Source organism: Pseudopipra pipra, chromosome 5, assembly GCF_036250125.1.
Source record: "Pseudopipra pipra isolate bDixPip1 chromosome 5, bDixPip1.hap1, whole genome shotgun sequence".
Classification (NCBI taxonomy): Eukaryota; Metazoa; Chordata; class Aves; order Passeriformes; family Pipridae; genus Pseudopipra; species Pseudopipra pipra.
Window position 1 is genome coordinate 56,892,257 of NC_087553.1, and position 14,458 is coordinate 56,906,714.

The window sequence follows — 14,458 nt, forward strand, 5'->3', positions numbered from 1 at the left end:
GTGTCTACCCGTGACGAGAGGAAGAGAGTAACTTTATTTTCAGAATTTAAAAGGGTACATTTTTAACTGGATGGTTATCAATTTTGTTTACTATGGAACAAGAAAGGTGTGAGGAAAGAAATATTAGCTTTACCATGACCTAAAGTAGGCAATGCGTGCAGTTCATCATCACCCACAGTAGCTCTCACTCTAACGCAGAAGAGCAGAACTTGTTGAACGCACTTGGTCACACAGTCCCACTGCTGAAATAGTGGCTGCCTCCTCCAGGAGGCACTTGGAGGCCTCCAGGGCTTAAAGTCTGCAGTGATCATCTAAGAAGTTGCCCTGGCAGCCTAGAGAGCCTAAGGTAGGGGAAGAACCATGCCAAATCTGTTACTATTCTAGACTGGCTGTTTCCTGTTCACTCTAACCTCAGTAAAGAATCACTAATAGATTGCATGGCAAGAACTCCATTTATGCATTAGATTTTGTGTGGTTGTCAAAATAACATTCAAGGTTTGAAAAAACTACATGAGAATTACTAGATGTTCTTAGAAGAAAGAAGTGAAGGCAGCACTGAAGATCTTTGAACCAGCTGGATTATATGGGAGAAGATAGTGGGATGTTAGCTTTTGCACTGAGACATTTTGATTTCTAAATTGTTGGTAATTGTAACTAAAGAGAAGAAAAAGATTTATATTTGTCTCCCGAAAAAGAGGACCAATAACTTTTCATAGGAGAGGAAAATATAGTATTTGAGTCAAATCTACAGGTGAATCTGCAGAAGATGGAAAATACACGCTAACATTCATGCCCCTAAAATGGAGTCTGGTAATCGGGGCATCCACAATCTATCTGCTGGACACATAGAAGGAAAGAGTTCAGTAAGGATCATTTTATTTCTGTCACACGTCAGGTTTTCTAAACCTTTACAAGTGCTATTTCATATTTCACAGATAAGTATTGCTTATTCTTGCTGTAATGTGGGTTGAATGAAAGGGGATTTCAGGGTAAAGGACAATTTCAGGGTAAACAACTAACATCAAGGCATCATTTCTATGCAGTAGAAATTCTTGTAACGACAGATCTGCATTGCTCCTGTGACACCTGTCACTTCAGCTCTCGGAGAACGGATTGGCACAAGGAGACAACTTGCAGGTTGACATATTAAAAATCCTACATGGAGAGCCAAATCAGCTCATCTAAAACAAATATCTATAACTGGTCAGCTGAATATTTCCTCGTACTGCCCAGACCATATTTCCATTGACTACAATGAGAGCTTGGGTGCTTTGCAGACAGAGAAACAAAATTACATCCTAATGTGCATTGCATAGACACTCCGAGGAGCTGACATAACAAGCAAGGTTCAAGAGGAAGAGCTTTCTTTCAGAGCCAGCATTTGCTAAAAAATCTTTCAGGCACTGGCAAAGTGCTTTGTGATGAATATCAGTGAAGTCCAAGTGCCTTAAGTGACTATAAAAGTGCAAACAAGCACAAGTCTACGTAAATTAAATACGGCACAGAAAGCCTGGAGCTGGTGGTGACCAAGTCTCTTAAAGAAACCGAAGAAGTTTACTGACTTCAGCATTGCTGGGTCTGAGCCAGCCAGCCTTTCATTCTAGAAGGGTGCACTAGTGTGACTACAGTGCCACCGTAACACTACACTGTTTCTCTGAGCTTCAGTTTTGTATTTCTACCTGGCACGGCACTGCACTACACAGGCACGTCAGTTTGGAGACCTTTAGCTCCACTGTGATTTATGAGCATGTTCTGTTTCTGTCAGAAAGTGGGCACCAAAAAAGTGAAAGTTTGAAAGTTCTGAGCAGCCAATTCAGCCATAGCCAAGCTAGGAGATTCTTTTCCTGTGTCAGGAGGAGCATGTCTAATGTGCTGAAGAATGCAGGCCAGGAGAAGCCAATATTAATCTAATCAGCCGACTGTAGCCAACAGCCATAGTTAGAAACCAAGACAATGTACTGATCTATCTGAATAAGAAAACTGCCTCTTAAGAGAATAGACTTAATTTACTGCTACTTGAATTTTACTGCATTGTTGAAGAACTTAAATATCCATTTAAATAAAGATGGAACTTCATCTCCCCTTCTTTAAACCATCTGACTGTTGAATAAAAGAGGAACATTTCCTTCTCTTTCCTCTGGGAGTGATATCTAGGCCAAGTATCTCTTGGCACTGTAGAGGTTCCTCAGCATGAGCATCAATTCCCCTCAGTCTCCACTGTGCAACCTTTTTGACTGGATGAGTCACTGCACACATACATGCATCCAGACTGCAAATGACTCTCTTTACAAATCTTGGGAGTGGGCTGTACACAGCAGCCTCTCTGTTTCTGACCCTGTGCAATATGTCATGCAGCCTGTAGGTATTCCAGATCTACTGATCAAATACAGAAAGATTCTTATTGTAAAAGAATCAGGAGTTACCAGATAAACACAGATTAGTTTTGTATATATACATATCTGGTAGTTGTAAAAAATTCTGCATTTAAAGCACATATGCTACAGCTTCCCAGAAAGTGCAAGCACCACAGCATATATGGCTACTTGACATACAGTACATTCCTTCCATTCTTATGCCAGATGATGGAGTATGGGTAGAGCAGAGAAACCCCAAGGGAAATGATTTCTGTAAATAAGCTAGTCTTGTCACTAGGACAGATTTTCTGCAGTACTTTCCCTCTAAAGAATGAACATCTCATATTCCAAATGGGAGGTTACTTAGAATTTAGGTGTATCTATACCTGTCTTCTGACCTTATGGTTCTAGCCTGAAGTGTCTGGTTTATATTGCACAGACATTACTGTAGGATATGTTGTATAAATTTCCAGGTACAAATCTTTCTAGCCTAAATTCCTAGGCTAACAGTAGTCACTCCATCACCACTTGTGTCTTCCAAGCATGTCTCCCAATATGCTTGTGAACATATTGTCAAATTTCAGCTTAGCTTGATTTTGAGGAGCAGTGGCCACAGAGCTAAAGGTCCTATAAATTTTGAAAAATGTTGTAGATGATAAGATTTAGGAAAACGCTTAATCATAAGCAAATTTTTTAGGAGAAAAAACAGTGTCTTTAAACGCAGCAAACTCAGAGTATGCAGCCAAGTGGAAGACAAATCCAAAGGAAATGAAACTCTTTTTGTTCTAATACTATGCTAGGATAACCAGCTAATGACATTGACACTGTTGAGGACAGAGATGGCAGGAGTCTGCAAACATCATCTAGCAAGTAGCAAGATTCTGTGATGGAGGAGTTGGTTGTTTGATGAGTTTAAATGTTGCAGTTCATTTCAATTCACCACAGTAAGTAGCAATTTTTTTAATATAAAAAGCAGAGTTAAATGCTGCATTCCAGTTCCAGCCAAACTCCTATTTACTTTGACAACTGAAACAGAGAAGACTTAGTTCTTGTGTGGTCTAGTGTTATTTAAGTAGGATGTTGTGCCACTTTCTCACAAGCCAGAATGATCATTTGAACACAAAAGTAAAAATAATGGTCAGCTTATCTGCAGAGGCCAGGGAAAGAATTTGGGGGAAAAAAAAAAAAAAAAGAGGAAAATGAGGAAGTCATTGCAAACATTAATTCAGGGAAGAATTTTCTGACAAACCAAATGCTGGTACATTTTTATTTTAAGCACAATGAAAACACCTCACCTCTATGCTTGATCCCTCTCATATTAACTCCGGTATCTGCCAGACTAGGACATGAATGCAGTATATGGGAAAATCTGCAGTCATGATGCATTTTTGTTTTACACTGTCACATAATGGTGCTGACCCAGAGTAGGTCATTACTTTGAGATTTAGGCAACATGTTTTCTGTTTAGCTTGGGATCCCAAAGCAGCAGGGCTACTGAGGGACAGCAGATCCCAGTGCTGCCTGCTAATTAGGAGCCCTACAAATGTAGGTCACAAAAACAAAAGCAAAGCTTTTCCGGGAGAAGACAAACGTGTGATTTGTGAATGAAAAGCCAGGAAGTTTTAAAAGTGAAATAGAAGTAAATTCAATCAGGCTCTTCTTACAAATGAAAGCAATGAAAACTCTTGGCTTTTAGCACTTGAAGAGTGGAGAATATTTTGTTAACCCTTTGTTCTTTCAGATAAACTGAAACTGTAGTCAGTTAACATTATAGGTATCTTTTCCAGCACTTATGAGAGTGAGGAATTTGTTTTAGAAATATCAAACCATCACATGGCCAATTATTATATAGAAGTAACAGGAAAAAAGTGTTATAATAGCCTTCTGTTCTCATAGTTGACATTAAACTAGACTTTGCTAAGTACAGCTGTAGTCTTTCTCCCTTACTTAGTACCAGACACACTTCAAACCTGTCGCTTCTTCGTTATGTAGGTTCTTCAAATTTGCTTTAATTTTGGAATATGTTTTTTGGTTAGTTAAGCATTTTCACATTTGAAGATCCTTCATTGGGGGAAACATGGGGGTTTGTTTTTAATCAAAATATAATGTCTCCACTAAGATGCAATTATTCTTCCCTTTAGAGAGAGTGATTATACGCCCTCACAGACAATAAAAAGGATTATAGAAAAGAGTTTACAGCAGTACAGATCAAAAACACACATGCTGAATAACTGTTTGTTATTAAAAATCTGACATTCTATCTTTCCTCTTACTGAAGTCAATGTAAGGGTCTTTTCTCTTAATTTATATGTAGACTGGTTTACCAAGCCTTCCCAGTAAATAACATTTCTGACCATGATGAATGTCATGACTAAAAACCAAGGCACAGTAGGATTTGCATTTGTTCTGCAATAACAATGCACTTGAATGAGAATTTAGGGTATCTAAGTCAGAGACACCTCCTGCTCTAGCTCTTTCTTTTTGCTGATCAGAATTTTTCTGTAAATATCCATTAAGTACAATTCTTTTCCACCTTCCTAAATTTAACGAATTCTTGCTTTTTGTCATCTTAGCAAAGTGGCATAGAATAGAATTCTAAAAATACTCTTACTGTCATCACTCTTTACCACAACTCTAGATTTAAGAAATTGTTTTTCTGAATTCCTTTCCCTCATCTGTTTAGTTGCAAAATATAATTTTAAATTATAACCATGAAAAACCACTGATAGGTCTATCACAGAGACTGCAGTAAGCCTCTCTCTCACATTAGTTTCCCCAATAGCTTAAAATATTCAGTCAGAATATCATCTATTTTATCAGTATATAAAAAGAAAAACTTGGCAACTAGACACTTAAATACCTAAAAATCCCACCCCTTAACCTTTATTTCCTATTAAGACAGTAATTTAACATCCAAATTACTTCATAGTCTTTTCTAAAGCCCAGTATTTATGGTTTGCAACACAAGACAACTGGATTGCATTCTGTGCTACACCACAGCTTCTGATCTTGGGAAAACTTCCAAATTCCACAAATTAGTACTTAAATTCTGCCTAAGTCCAGAATTGTGACTTTCAAACCCCACTGCTCAACTGCTGCCAACTCTGGAGGCATACGCTCAGCCTCAGCCCCCAAGACCTAAATTATAACCATGGAATTGGGCTCTGTACAGAATGCAATAGAAGACATATTGCTGTTTGGGGTTTTTTTGTTGTTTTTTTTTAACTGATTCAAAGGAGATAATTTACTTTATTCAATGTCCCCTTAGATTAAAGCTTTCATACTGCAGAAAAGTACCTTATTCCTTAAAAATGCCCGAGTACAATACTCTTACAAAAATGGTATCTTGTCCATTACCCCCATCAAATGACCTGAGAAATTCCTCTGGACCATAGGGAGGAACATGCTTAGTTCTTTTTAATTATGCATCTGTAACATATTCCCTGCTCCACCCACAAAATTTGCCTTTATAAAGAGCTTTTATCATGCTAATGAGATATACACAATACTTTCCTTCATGTTTAGAGAATCAGAGGCATATAATATTGCCTTGAAGTCTGATTCTGATCTGTAATATATAGATAAATTATTTGAGACACTGTGAGATCACAAACAGCTGTACTGACAGACACAGCAGAGGTGGCAATTTTTTTTCTGAAGAAAGTAGCAAACAATTACGATGTGTAGGTCAGGAGCATCATCAACAGAAGAAACTAGGGATGTAAATAAAAGTCCACTAGATAAAAGAGAAGGATGGAATTAGGCTAAGACTCTAATATTTGAGAGGGTGTTTACTGTAGTACAAATATATATATTCCCTAATCCCAAAACCAAAGTTGTTTTGCCAAGATTTGGGATACACAGAACAAGAAATTTATTTGAATTATGAAATTTACTTAGCACAAATTTTTAGTAGTAAATAATGCTATAGGCCTGTAGATAAATCTATATGGTAAACTACAAGGAATATTTTTGCCTTCTGGCTTTAAAATGGAAGCAAAATTATTTTCAAATGTTAACAAAAAAGGTAACTATATATCCTTATGTTATAGGAATGCTACGCAAATAGACACCTAATGTTATAAGGGTAATACAGAAGATGCTTTCATTTGCAGAGGAAAAATTGCTGGGGGGGGAAGGAACAAAAAAAATCTCTTTTTAATATAGTTCAATATGCAACACGCAACACAGCAGAGCACTAAGGGGAAAAATAATTCAGGCTTGGAGTTTTGGGGCATTTTAATTGTGTAATGTATTTTGAAACAAAGTAACAGGTTTTAAATGAGCAACTAGTAACAGAAAGCATTTTGAAGAATTAAAGTACATGGGTAACACCTTTTAAGTTTTTCTCTGGAAATTTTTACCATTCATTCTGTGCAAAAATATTTCTCCTGAGAAGTCTGACCTTATTTTTCCTCCCCTTTCTCTCCCCCACATTCTCATTTTTTCTCAGACCAGACCAAGGAAAATGTTATCCTTTTTCCCTCCCAGATGCTCACCCATCTCTCTCTTGTCCTTTGCTTTGATCTGTTACTAACCTCTTCAATCATTGCTTAACCACAGAGCTGCTACTTCTTTTGAACTCTAAGTTGAAAATAAACTGATGTACAGATTGGACTTTGGTGAACCACTTGTTTTGTTGGAGATTAATTTTGGATCTTCTGGTAGTCTAACTGGGTTTTTGTTTTCCCTTCTTAGATTTCAATCAGGATGTGATCTCTTATGAGAGAATCCCTTAAAAATGTAAACTTGTAATTGATCTAAACTGAGGTAAATGATGAAAAGACATTTTTGCTGTATTGCTGTATTTCACCATGATTCAAAGCTTCATTTCTATGTGAAGAAATATTTTAAATTCTGTAATATAATTACACAAGTTAGCGTCCTCTGTTTGAGGTAAAAGATGCCTATCAATATCTCCTAAATATCCTCATAGCCTCTAAACCATGAGTACCCATCCCAAAACCTTCCTCATTCCTCTGTTCAAAAATCCTCTAGAGGCTGAGATGAGTATAGTTTTCAGAAATGAGGTATTCAAGTCCTTTGACCTTCAACAGAAGACAAACGAGAATTACATCTGTCATTGGCTTTGAATTGTCATCAGAATACATAGGAGAAAAAAATTGCCACAAAAAGATAATTTCTTTTCCATCTTGCTTTATTCTTCTTCCTCACTGACTAATGCAGTATTTTGGCAGTTTATTTCTGTCATAGTCATATAAGAGTTTGTTTCTCAATATCTTTTTATTTGTTTCTTGTCTCATTCAGTTGTCCCTTGGTCCTCAGTTCAGGAAGTATCTCTTTCAAGGAACTTATCTAACCACTGAAGTTACACATGAACTAATTAAAGTCCATTAGAAGTATGTACTAAATAACTCCCCCAGACACTCTGGTATTCTATCATGGAGTGTTGTGCTAAACCTGAACATTTCTTCCTATATCACAGGGATATACCATTTTCATTTTTTAATTTAGTGTCCATATTTAAATATGTCGTCCAGACAGAGACCATAAGATTTCTAGAAAACAAAAAATTACAAGTATTACAAATTTGCTTAAATAAACATGTATAAAAATATAAATTGAATAAAAAAAATTACTAAAACTCAACAGAAAGTTTTCAAATATCAAATAGTATAATTTTTTGTGATTTCAGTGTTAAAACATGACGATAATTGTCTTAACTAGACATGCAAAATGACTGTAACCTCACCTTCTAGTCTGCTCAGATATTTTCTCTTACAATTGAGATTTTGTAAATATGCTGTCCTAATAACTCAAACTTTTAGTCAGCTCTTAAATTTGTAAAGAGATGATTCCATCAAACTCAGTTAGAATGTCTTTCCTAGTGTCAGCTGAAGATGATATTGCTAAAATTTCTTGACTGTGATGTCCATATTGACAACTTCTCAAGAAGAGATTAGGAAGCTTAAAGGATCATTCCTTAGGAGTTCCTACCATTGACATAACCTTGCTCACACCATTGATTATATTTTTTTTAATATATTTTTTCACCCAATTAAATATATTTCACTTAAGGTGCATTTGTATAGAAATGATTATTGCAAGAGTGCCTTTTGACGCAAGTTCTTTAAAGACATCCTTTTTAGTTTTACTACAGAAGGCCAAAGGAAAGCTCTTTGATACATCAAATTCATTTACTTCATCATTGTTTTTGCTTACCACTGGTTCAGAGAGCATTTTTAATAAAGTTTTTCCACACTCTAGCATCATGTAGAACAGTTCTTTTAGCTGTAAACATTTACAGGTACCTCCTCACAGAAGCATAAAGTCCCTTCCAACTGAATGCTAATCGATGGCCTGGCCTCACAGGATGATGAGCTGTTATGCCAGACATTTAGTAATTCTGCTCTTAACAAATAAATAAATAGCTCTGAATTCCCATGAACTCTTAAGCATGACTAGGTGTCTGCATCTCTAAGAATTATACTACTTTCTCTAAATAAAAATTTCTCATGAGCAGCATTTTGACTCTGCAAAGGGTCCCTCGTGTCCTGTATTGGTAAATAATTAAGAAATAAGGACTGTGATAATTTAGTTTTGTTTGCTGGATATGTGCCTTTGATATCACAATAGCATTAGACTGTCATTTCATTGATCATATATATTAGCCTTCAACCTTCTGTGAAAGAAAAAAAGGCAGACATGAATGGTTATGTTTGTCAAAGTCTGAAAAATTACTAGATCCTTCTGGGAAAAGTGTGTCAGTTCCTATACAGTTATATGTCACCATATATATGGTAGACTTTTAGGTGAGAAAAGAATTCCTCTGCTGACAGTTATTAACCATTAAATCTCCAAGCAGAGGAGCTTAAGTGCTAAAATATCTTACAAACAGGCAACCAATTATCTCAGGTCAGAAAATGAGTCAATCTCAATTCTAGCTAGTGAGGCAGTTTAGAAATTGTCTCTATCACCTCATGTTCCTTCCCTGTGGCCCATTTGGATGTTTCCTCTCACAAAGATTTCAAACGAAATGAAAGTATAGAGGGAATTTACATCCATCCATTCAGGCCAAAAATTTCCTTTGCTCTTACTCCAGAGATCCTGAATTAGGCAGCTACAGAATCCTACTGCGTCTTTGGTCTGTTCTTTACTTAGAGCCCCCATTTTAGCTATAAAATTTTCATTTTCCTATGAAGCTTTTCCCACTCCACTACTAAGCCTGCTTTTTCAGAAGTGGTCTGTCTTTTCTTCAGTCTTTTACCCTGGTATTTGATACTTGACTCCTTAATTAAGTCTGCCAGAGTAGCCGATGGGTTTTTTAACCACTTCTGTGTTGCTATAGTATTGGATCTCATCAAGTCAAGGTTCAATGCCAGTAAAAGTTCTCCTTGATCTGATATCAAGTAGAAATTGAGTACATAAATTTACAATAAAATACAATAAGTTTGTTATGCCTCCACACAGCTCTGTAAACTTGGTGTATGAAACCTGTGTTGCTAAACCAATATGCTAAAGGGGATGAAGACTGCTGGTACATCAGCTACTATTCTCAGAGTCATCTCTGTAGAGTCAAGGCACCTCCCATTAGGCAAAGGTATTGTGACCCTGATTCCAGGATGACTGAAATAATAAAAAATTACCAATTCTTAGAATCTCTGTGCTTTGGGATGGACTTTCCATTGCGTTGGGCCAACATTATACTGATATGAAGATAGAGGAGTCTTTGCTGACATGGCACTAATATAATGGAGTAAAAAAATAAGAAACATAAAAGAAGAGACTATGCAAATCTTAATACTGTCACAGACACAGGAGAAGTGAGAGCGTATTGCAAACCAGAGCCTTCATAGGCAGACACCGAAAAAAATCCCCAACAAGTACTGAAACCAGCCAACCTAACTACCAAAATTGTACCTTAATATTAGTAAAGAATATAGACAACTCAGCTGTTAAAAATAAGTCATGCAGTAAATCCATCTAGACTGTATCACTATTTGAACCCCATGCCATTTTTCCTACATAGTAAGAAAGGTACAGCACTACAGTGGGGCATGAGATAACTGTCACAAGAATGGATCAGGAGTACATTCAGACAACTAATAGAAAGAAAATAACAAGTTGCTCTACCTAATTTTGCTGCAGTCCACAGGATTGCAGGTAGATTACCTCCCCTTGATCATTTCAGAAGTGATAACTTTGTGCTGACATAATCCCAAAGGAATACATAGCAATACCATTTCTACTAAATTTCCTGACCATAATTTGCTAAACTAGCTAATCAGAAAATATCTTGTAACTTGTGGCTATTTATAACTAACAAAACTCTTAATTAAAATAAAGAAATACAGAAAAGAATGGACAGGTTTTCAAGTATCTCATGAATGAAAACAATTATTACTGAAATGTTTAGCAAAATTATTTTCATTTTTAGAGGTTTCATAAAAAAGGAGCGATAATTTTAACCAAAAATAAAAAGCTGTGCATCCAGCTGAAGTAAACAAAAAATCAGGACTCATTGCATGCTTAAATGTCAACCGTAAATCTGAGAAATCAAATAGTCACTTCTGCATACCTTGATAAATCTCTTGATAGAGAGGGATTGGTGCATTTAAGTAGCCTAAAGAAATAGTAGGATTCGATGTGAAACTGGAAATGCCATGGTTAACATGATAGTTTTTCACAGATTGGTAAGATCCATCTTGTAAAATGATTCTTATCTCCTGCTACACCAAATACTTTAAACTACCACTGAGGTTAGTGAATTAAAGTTAGTCAATATACTGTGAGGTGTCCAGCATGTTAAGGATATAAAAGCCTGTAATATGTATCTGTTACTATCAGCCTTTCTGTTTGAAGCTCACATGATTTCAGTGCAGTATCAGTTCTCTCCCATCTCTTTTCCCAGATTTGTTTTCAGAGAATAAAAATAAATCTTTAGGATCACTACAGAGCTCATATTTACTTGTAAAGAAATAGCTTAGATGAGGCCATATTTTAAATTTGGCATTAGCTCTAGACTTGACTCAGAGTTACTGCAAGAACCTTGCTTACAGGGATGACAGCAAATGATTCACACAGTGCTGTTTTGTTGATCCAGCTGTAGGGCTGAATTAGACAACAGACTTCTAGAAAGACAGAAATATATAATTTTACAGACAGAGACTGACATGCCTTGGATCCACCAAGATGACTCACATTCTTGCAGTGAGAAGTAACCCTTGTCTTAGTTCACAAATTAGCAATGATTAATCAAGCATAAAAAAGGCTGGAATTACTATGGCAAAGTACATTCCAAATTAAACATAAATTCTCCCAAAAATACTTGCGAGCTTTTTAATATATTCATATCTGTTATGGTTCATTCAACCTGCATCCTACCACTATTGTACTTGCTTGTCACAGAATGTTACTGCAATAAATGATAGCAGAAATTTAATTTAAAATTAATATTTCTAAGGCCTTGAACACATTTGACTCCAAATTTCCACGTCAGCTTTAGGTTTAGAAATTACTCAGAAAAATGCTTATTCTTTTAACCACTCTTCTTCAATTTTATTTTATGTTACATCCGGTTTTGTATCTTCCCCTGCTCTTACGTTGAACAGATTAGAAATGTGTAAATTTGTTCGTTATAAATCTTGAGACCATCCATCAAAACTGAAACCAATTTATTAAACAATAACCAATAGCAACATATATGAGTTTTCTGTACCTCTGGCTGAAAAACACCACCTTGATGATTTCTGTGACCAGAAAACATAGTTCAGAGATCACGTCAGGATCAACCCATAGAGATAATAAGACTGGGAAGGAGGGAGAAGTGAAAATCATTGCATTTTTGCAGGCAGATAAACACAAGGAAACTACAATCTTAGCTACAGGCAGATGGTTTCATAGATTCATGTTCAACAGGAGAAAAATTAGCTGTTTGTCAGGGAAGATATATACTGTGAATTATTCACTCAGCTCAGTAAAAAGCAGGGTCATGGTAGAACAAAATAATACATTGATTTTTCCTTACAAAAAGGCAAGAATGTGAACTGCTAGTGCAGGTATTCATTTGAACTGCTATACAAAGCCCAGGGACCAGCTGCCTGCCTCTCTGATTAGGTTTCATTCTCACTCCCCAAGTGCCCGATACCAGGTCCACAGTTCTCAGTCTGCTGACACTCAAGCCCTGTCTAAGCCTTAGAGGTGCTTAAAATCAATTTGTTCCTCCGTTTCAGTGCAGAAAGTTCCTGAGGACTGGCATATCACTTACTCAGAGGTGCGTTGGCTGAGTGGATAAAGCTTCTACACTCCAGTGCAAGCTGATAAAAGGCACGAGGCAACTAAACCTACCCTTACTCCTCAGAGGAGCCTGATCCATTAGACATGCTCAGGTCATAAACTGATTTCCACACAATAGCCTAACAGAATAGACTAATATTTGTGGGAAAGCCACATTTTTTACTTTTTTTGCCCTGTGGTAGATTTGAATCTGCAGATCCCATTTTTAAGAAGGTATTCTTACTGCAGGGCTATGGAATAGATCAAGATGAAGACTAGTCCCTACCCCTGGAGTTATTGAAGGTGTGATGCTGAGTAGAAGAGAAAGTGAGACTCAGGGCACTGGAGCAAGACTGGTCCAGATGGGGATTTACCCAGGACAGGTACAATGTCTTCATTTTTAGTAGCATAGATTTAGGTTCGCAGAGTGGATTATATTAAAAGACTCTAGTTCCTGATAATGGGAAATCAGCACTTTCTGAACACTTTTCTCATTCACATTCCCTGCAAATTAGTAAATACCTTGGACACTGTTGCTGCTATTCTCTCAGGCCTTGATTTTCAATCTATGAAGCCTTATATGGTTTTTGACACTTTGTATACCTGTTATCTATGGTAGGCAGGTGCCATTATCATAATTCATTATCTGGTTCTCAATTAAATCATTTACTCTTACAAGCACAAGATAAAAAGCAGTTTTGCCCCAGAGAAGCTCAGAAGAAATAAAAAGCATGAAGAGAAATGGTGGAGCCTGGCTCAGTGGCTCGCTGTGGGCTCAGCAGGAAAGCCCGCGTGAGAACCCCAAGACTGTGCCTTGCAATCTGGTATTTCAGTGTCTAGTATACATTTCTTCCCTTTTGCTTCCTTTGTTATGAACATTGTACAAAGATGTGCATTTACAGACTTTACAAGCAATAATTTCTAAGTTTTTCTTCATCTGTTGTCCTGGCAGACCTGTTTAAAATTTAAAAAATGGGAATAGTGAACTGTTTTAGTTTGGATTGGTGCTTTGTTGGGGGGTTTTTTGCATTATTTTTGCTAAAGAGAGTTGCATGATGTATTATATATTGTGTCACAAGCTGGACAAAATACTTGCAACACTGCATGAGTGAGGAGGGGGGGCTGTATAAAGACTTTATGCTACTTTGCATTATATTCCCACATAGACTTAAACTCTGGATTTCAAAGTATCTTTTCTGAGATGGTGATTAGAATTAGTACAGTGACAGCTAGCAGGAATTAAACTACATAACTTGAATTTTGGACATTGAAATTACATTTCTGACCACGTCCCAAAGGCCTGAAGACAGAAATGGTGGACTTGGGACATAGTTAATTTCCAGCGTATTTCAAAAGAAAAATCTATTAATGGCTAATATACGGTTATGCTTTTATGATCTTTAAGGTACATCAAAATATCATCTATTCTCATTTAAGATATACGAGACTCTAGTGAACCAGACATTTGGAACCTATACAAGCAGGCTACTGTTTGACCTAGTTTCATTACAGTCCTGAAACTGCCCATTACCCACTTAATGATGAGTAAGATGAAAAATTGAATCCAATCTACCTCGCAGGACTTGAAAAACCATCTAGACAAATCTTGTCCAAGAAAAACAACTCAAATTAATATGCCAGACTGTGAACTCCATTGTCTGAGGGAGGAGTTGGCACATTCATTTCTTCTGCCCCTTCCACAGGTGTCACCTCTCACTCTGTCCCAGATGTGGAGTAGATACTGGTGAGTTTGTACCTGAGCTCACCTCTGCTAAACTCATCAACATCTTTCTGCCAGAGTAGCTTTTCAGTCACATTTCAAAGAGCAGCAGCAGCAGCAGCAGTGGGGCTGTCATGCCCAGGTTAAC

At 36.8% G+C, this 14,458-nt stretch overlaps 1 long non-coding RNA gene across 1 annotated transcript in view; it reads left to right on the forward strand.

Moving 5' to 3' along the window:
- The first annotated feature begins 3,101 nt into the window (after positions 1-3,101).
- The window catches only part of LOC135414903 (uncharacterized), a 64,133-nt gene continuing 52,776 nt past the window's right edge, over positions 3,102-14,458 (forward strand). The window contains exons 1-2 of the long non-coding RNA XR_010430888.1: positions 3,102-3,298; positions 12,840-12,973. This is a non-coding gene — a long non-coding RNA (uncharacterized LOC135414903). The remainder of the gene's footprint in view (positions 3,299-12,839; positions 12,974-14,458) is intronic.